Below are 8,051 nucleotides of genomic sequence, written 5' to 3'. Positions count from 1 at the left end.
TTTATACGCTCTCCAGATGTTCAACACAGAAACACTGAGATCAGACACGCTTTATACACTCTCCAGATGTTCAACACAGAAACACTGAGATCAGACACGCTTTATACACTCTCCAGATGTTCAACACAGAAACACTGAGATCAGACACGCTTTATGCACTCTCCAGATGTTCAACAGAAACACTGAGATCAGACACGCTTTATACGCTCTCCAGATGTTCAACACAGAAACACTGAGATCAGACATGCTTTATGCACTCTGCAGATGTTCAACACAGAAACACTGAGATCAGACACGCTTTATACGCTCTCCAGATGTTCAACACAGAAACACTGAGATCAGACACGCTTTATACACTCTCCAGATGTTCAACACAGAAACACTGAGATCAGAAACGCTTTATACACTCTCCAGATGTTGAACACAGAAACACTGAGATCAGACACACTTTATACACTCTCCAGATGTTCAACACAGAAACACTGAGATCAGACACGCTTTATGCACTCTCCAGATGTTCAACACAGAAACACTGAGATCAGACACGCTTTATGCACTCTCCAGATGTTCAACACAGAAACACTGAGATCAGACACACTTTATACGCTCTCCAGATGTTCAACACAGAAACACTGAGATTAGAGACGCTTTATACGCTCTCCAGATGTTCAACACAGAAACACTGAGATTAGAGACGCTTTATACACTCTCCAGATGTTCAACACAGAAACACTGAGATCAGACACGCTTTATGCACTCTCCAGATGTTCAACACAGAAACACTGAGATTAGAGACGCTTTATACGCTCTCCAGATGTTCAACACAGAAACACTGAGATCAGACACACTTTATACACTCTCCAGATGTTCAACACAGAAACACAGAGATCAGACACACTTTATACACTCTCCAGATGTTCAACACAGAAACACAGATCAGACACGCTTTATACGCTCTCCAGATGTTCAACACAGAAACATTGAGATCAGACACGTTTTATACGCTCTCCAGATGTTCAACACAGAAACACAGATCAGACACGCTTTATACGCTCTCCAGATGTTCAACACAGAAACACTGAGATCAGACACACTTTATACGCTCTCCAGATGTTCAACACAGAAACACTGAGATCAGACACACTTTATACACTCTCCAGATGTTCAACACAGAAACACAGAGATCAGACACACTTTATACACTCTCCAGATGTTCAACACAGAAACACAGATCAGACACGCTTTATACGCTCTCCAGATGTTCAACACAGAAACACTGAGATCAGACACGCTTTATACGCTCTCCAGATGTTCAACACAGAAACACTAAGATCAGACACACTTTATACACTCTCCAGATGTTCAACACAGAAACACTGAGATCAGACACACTTTATACGCTCTCCAGATGTTCAACACAGAAACACTGAGATCAGACACGCTTTATACGCTCTCCAGATGTTCAACACAGAAACACTGAGATCAGACACACTTTATACACTCTCCAGATGTTCAACACAGAAACACTGAGATCAGACACACTTTATACACTCTCCAGATCTTCAACACAGAAACACTGAGATCAGACACACTTTATACGCTCTCCAGATGTTCAACACAGAAACACTGAGATCAGACACACTTTATACACTCTCCAGATGTTCAACACAGAAACACTGAGATCAGACACACTTTATACACTCTCCAGATGTTCAACACAGAAACACTGAGATCAGACACGCTTTATACACTCTCCAGATGTTCAACACAGAAACACTGAGATTAGACACGCTTTATACACTCTCCAGATGTTCAACACAGAAACACAGATCAGACACACTTTATACACTCTCCAGATGTTCAACACAGAAACACTGAGATCAGACACGCTTTATACGCTCTCCAGATGTTCAACACAGAAACACTGAGATCAGACACGCTTTATACACTCTCCAGATGTTCAACACAGAAACACTGAGATCAGACACGCTTTATACACTCTCCAGATGTTCAACACAGAAACACTGAGATCAGACACGCTTTATACACTCTCCAGATGTTCAACACAGAAACACTGAGATCAGACACGCTTTATACACTCTCCAGATGTTGAACACAGAAACACTGAGATCAGACACGCTTTATGCACTCTCTAAGTGTTCAACAAAGAAACACTGAGATCCGACACGCTTTATACACTCTCCAGATGTCCAACACAGAAACACTGAGATCAGACACCCTTTATACACTCTCCAGATGTTCAACACAGAAACACTGAGATCAGACACGCTTTATGCACTCTCCAGATGTTCAACACAGAAACACTGAGATCAGACACGCTTTATACGCTCTCCAGATGTTCAACACAGAAACACTGAGATCAGACACACTTTATACACTCTCCAGATGTTCAACACAGAAACACTGAGATCAGACACGCTTTATACACTCTCCAGATGTTCAACACAGAAACACTGAGATCAGACACGCTTTATACGCTCTCCAGATGTTCAACACAGAAACACTGAGATCAGACACGCTTTATACGCTCTCCAGATGTTCAACACAGAAACACTGAGATCAGACACGTTTTATACGCTCTCCAGATGTTCAACACAGAAACACAGATCAGACACGCTTTATACACTCTCCAGATGTTCAACACAGAAAAACTGAGATCAGACACACTTTATACACTCTCCAGATGTTCAACACAGAAACACTGAGATCAGACACGCTTTATACACTCTCCAGATGTTCAACACAGAAACACTGAGATCAGACACGCTTTATACACTCTCCAGATGTTCAACACAGAAACACTGAGATCAGACACACTTTATACACTCTCCAGATGTTCAACACAGAAACACTGAGATCAGACACGCTTTATGCACTCTCCAGATGTTCAACAGAAACACTGAGATCAGACACGCTTTATACGCTCTCCAGATGTTCAACACAGAAACACTGAGATCAGACACGCTTTATACACTCTCCAGATGTTCAACACAGAAACACTGAGATCAGACACACTTTATACACTCTCCAGATGTTCAACACAGAAACACTGAGATCAGACACACTTTATACACTCTCCAGATGTTCAACACAGAAACACTGAGATCAGACACTCTTTATAAACTCTCCAGATGTTCAACACAGAAACACTGAGATCAGAAACGCTTTATACACTCTCCAGATGTTCAACACAGAAACACTGAGATCAGACACGCTTTATACGCTCTCCAGTTGTTCAACACAGAAAAACTGAGATCAGACACGCTTTATACACTCTCCAGATGTTCAACACAGAAACACTGAGATCAGACACGCTTTATACGCTCTCCAGATGTTCAACACAGAAACACTGAGATCAGACACGCTTTATACACTCTCCAGATGTTCAACACAGAAACACTGAGATCAGACACGCTTTATACACTCTCCAGATGTTCAACACAGAAACACTGAGATCAGACACGCTTTATACGCTCTCCAGATGTTCAACACTCGCTCGAGAGCTTCATGTGCCCTGATGGTGACTCACTTTCTATCATCTATTTCTATCATGATCTATTACTTATTATCTACATAACATATCTGTGTCTTTATACTTTTTAATATTTTTTATTCTTAATATTTTTTATTCTTGAATATTATTATGTGTCTTGTTAGATTTATATGCGTGTACTGGAAATTTAAATAAGGTAAATTCATTGTGTGTACAAGCATACTTGGCAATAAAGTGCTTTCTGATTATGGTTATGATTCATAAAAGGATGAACTCAAAGTCTTCAGGGGTCCTGAACACATTATTCGATCAATACACTCATTCATTCTGTTTTAGTTCAGAGCCATCAGTGTAAGTGTTGAAGACAAGTGAGAAACCAGATAAATGACTTAACATGTCTCATGTTTCTCTGCTTCATTCCTTTGTACTGAGCCAAATGTCTAATATGAAAAATTATATTTATATTCCTAGATGGAACTTTCATTTGCATTGACCTCCATATAAATGAAGAGTGACCTTTGAAACACACCAGGATGTGAATCTAGTCTCAAACTAGCTGGAGTTGATCTAATACGGTCTAGTTTACCTGCACAAATGCTTTAGTGATCATCCCACTGAGAAAGAAAGACAGAAGGTCAGACAGGCTTGTCTACAGCTCATAAGGAACTTGCTTTCATACAATGGCCCCAAAAAGTGTGATAATACTTATGACACCCCATGTTAAAGTGATATCAAGAGTCTGTATACTGTATATTTGAATCAGCTGGTGATTTAGTGGATGTATGAAATCAGTTTTTACAATTATAATCTATTCTTTATAATAATACTACAAATAATACAGGATTCATGTATTATGTATTATGAAACATAGTGATCAAATAACTTTTGAAGAAACGTCATTGCACAGCCATATTTTAACGCCACCTTTTGTTTACCTTCATCTGCAACTGTTTCTTGGTGTTTTTCAAATAGGAAACAAATGTGACGACATGATCTTAAAAGATGTGTACTAAATAGGTCTTTCCATTTCTTGGAATCTTTTGTGTTTGACAAAAGTGAGATGTTATGTGTGAACGACACCTAAGACGGGGGAAATGTGACGACATCACAGTGATGTCACGGATTGCCCACTGCTTCCTCATTTCAGTCGCTTAATTTACACAGACTCTCCACCGACACGGAAAACAGAGCTGACAGACCACTGACACGTCTGAAAATACACAGCACATCCGCTGCCACGGAGAAAACATCTCAAGATACACTGCAAACAACGCTTTCCAATCAAGAGATCTATAAAAATGTCTTAACATGATCTTTAACAAAACGGGCCTGTAGAGTCCCTCATTAGCATGTGTTAATAATGACATCAACAGTTGCCTGACATCGACTTTCAATCAGATTACAGACATTTAAACAAATCTGAAAGCTCCAGTAGGAAAACACATCTTCCATGTTATTACTGTGTAAGCAGCAACAAGTTTTAATGTAAAAATGCATTTGTAAGTTGTCCTGTTCCTCTGTTGTGTCGGTGCTGGGCTGGACGGACGCTTGAGACATAAGATGTCCGGCCTAGGAAAATTGACATGTTCACCCTTTATTCAAATATTATTTTTTGTCAGCATATTGCATAGTTGTGCTTGGAGTCAATTTTTATTTTTATTTATGGTAATGCAATGAAACATGCCAAAATCATTTTTTGCCATGCTGTCATAAACATTATGAACACATGCAAAAACAAAAGAGAACCAAATAAATATTAATAACTGATTATGTTGTAGTCAATGTATGCTTTATTTCCTCTGAGATTTTAGAAATAGAAAGCTTTTGTAACATTATGCATTTCTTTACTGTCACTTTTGATCAATGTAATGCATCCTTGCTAAATAAAAGTATTAAACTTTTTAATGGTAGTTTATAATGTTACAAAAGCTTTCTATTTCAGATAAATGCTATTCATCAAAGAATCCTGAAAAAATGTACATAATTGTTTTCAACATTGATAATTATAATAATAAACGTTTCTTGAGCAGCAAATCATCATATTATACTGATTTCTGAAGGATCATGTGACACTGAAGACTGGAGTAATGATGCTGAAAATTCAGCTTTGTCTTTACAAAATAAATGATATTTTAAAATATATTCAAATAGAAAACAGTAATTTTAAATTGTAATAATATTTCACAATATTACTGTTTGTTTTTTATTTTTAATCAAATGAATGCAGCCTTGGTGAGCAGAAGAGACTTATTTTAAAAACATTAAAAATCTTACAGATCAAACTTTTTGTACAGTAGTATATATATATATTTAAAAAAAAAAAATTTTCTACATACATTATTTTGGTGTTTTAATCGAACTTGTAGGGTCATTAAAAAGAAATATCTCTTCCGAATCCGGTCATTACATTTGGTCACTAGTGTACATGTTTCTACTAAACTACATGAACTACTGTGGAAGACAACCTTGTTCTGGGTATATTCCCAGTTTGATACCACTTTTGAATATGACATACTGTACATATGCTCTTATGTCATATGTGTCCACACAATGACTCATCCTCCACTCTAAATATTACAGCTCACAATAAAAAAGAATGAAAAACCACATCTTGAGCCATGTTGCCTGTGTTTCTATGTTTGGCAACAACTGGGTCGACCAGTGATTTCCAAAGTGATATTTAAATAAAGGTAAGACTGGAATTCACCATCTTCCAGTCACACTTTTACTTCCTTCTGTCTGCCGTTCATTCATTCAGCAACACACACTTTCACGAATGACATCTCTAGAGTCTGAAACACTGTCATTCAGTGCACAGACACACACCATCTGAACACAGCTCTAGAAACCAAACACTCATCATGGCACCTGATGCTCAGAAACCCTTCTGGGACATCTCCACACTCACAAACCCCCGATGATGGGCAGGAAGTTTTTCTGTATTCAATAATGACTGACTGACGTACAGTATACAGCTCCATGTGAAAACTGCCCTTGACCTTCACAGCACACACTATCAAACACACTGCACTTCTGTACCTCATGCACATCTATTCATTCATTCATCTAAAGGATAATGAAGCATTTAACCTGTTAAACCTACTGTGTGTGTGTGTTTCCACAGCCTGTTTTAAACTTTACTCCATTAAATAACACAGCGTCTACCCTGGATAGCGATATATCTCACAAATTCAAGAGTACCAGAAGGCGTAGATTCAATAAAGCACAAGCCACACTCCAAAAAATAACTTTTGCCTCTTGTTAAATTTAATTAATTAAAATAAGCAAGAGTAACACAATTGTTTAATATTTTGTCACAACTTAATTTAATTTTGTTCAATCAACCTAATATATTTAAAACTGAAGTTTACTTAATTAATTTGTGAGAGAACTACATGAATCATTTTTGTTGACAACTAACTGGGAAGTGGATATGTAGTTCCCAGCATGCTTTGCAAGGGACTGCATTAGGAGGGTAAATTTAGGGATTAAAGTGTTATTTTATGTGTTTTTCTGTAAATGGAAAGATGTTGTTAGTTAATGTTAATGTTTAATATTCAGTAATGTTAGAAACTTAGAAGACTTTCTGTAATGTTTTTGAATTTTGTGGTTACCATTATGCAGAAGAGTGGTGACTGTGTTTAGTTTAGGGCTGTGGGCACTCAATATACTCTATACATGCATTAAACCTCATTTGCAGACCTGCATAAGTAATATTCAATATTACTCTGTAAAAAAGTGTTTTTAATTAAACTGAACACTAGTAGCTCCTATCATTGGAAATAACTGTAGAGTCAAATTAGCCAAATTATAATGTTGGTGATTTTAGGCAGGGCAAAAATTAAATATAGTCAACCTGACAAAACTTTATCTAGCAGGAATGACTAAATTAGTTTAAGTTCATACAACAAGATTACAACAAATAATTTCAAACAAATTAGATTTTGTTGGAAAAATCTAATTCATTGTCGTGGAAAAGCTTTCCTTTTTAATTTAATTAAGTTCGTTCAACACCTTATTTTTTTGAGTGCATGCTAAGTTCATGGCTTTGATTCTCATGAGCATGTTCTACTGATTAAAAGCCCTTTTACTGGGTCAAAGTCTCTGCTACATGAATACATGTCAATATAGATGAGCACATCTCCATGTGAGTGTGTCCCAGTGCTGCAACATCCGCATCTGTACACACACACACACACACACACACACACACACACACACACACACACACACACACACACACACACACACACACACACACACACACACACACACACTTCAGTGGCACACACAGACTGGGACGTGATGCCAAACATGACCTGGTTGACTAGTCAGGGATGTGATCCAAAGATAATCTACTGCTAGGGGACAATTACATGTAAATTCATCATAATAATGATAATAATAATAAAGAATGATCGTTTTAGGTCATAATTGCCCATATCATATGATGCCAGAAGAGTCAATGAGAATGAATCAAATAATGTGAGAATGACCATTTGGAAACGAGGTCGACTGTACAATTATGATGTTGTGA

At 37.5% G+C, this 8,051-nt stretch overlaps 1 protein-coding gene across 4 annotated transcripts in view; it reads right to left on the bottom strand.

Annotated features, from left to right (window-relative positions):
• Positions 1–8,051, bottom strand: part of limk1a (LIM domain kinase 1a) — an 83,753-nt gene that overhangs the window by 19,186 nt on the left and 56,516 nt on the right. The gene's annotated exons all lie outside the window — the stretch shown is intronic.

This window comes from Siphateles boraxobius, unplaced genomic scaffold, assembly GCF_051911475.1.
Source record: "Siphateles boraxobius isolate OS27281-9 unplaced genomic scaffold, OSU_SipBor_1 6, whole genome shotgun sequence".
NCBI lineage: Eukaryota > Metazoa > Chordata > Actinopteri > Cypriniformes > Leuciscidae > Siphateles > Siphateles boraxobius.
Note: the sequence above shows the minus strand (reverse complement) of the source record. Positions and strands in the feature narration are given on the sequence as shown.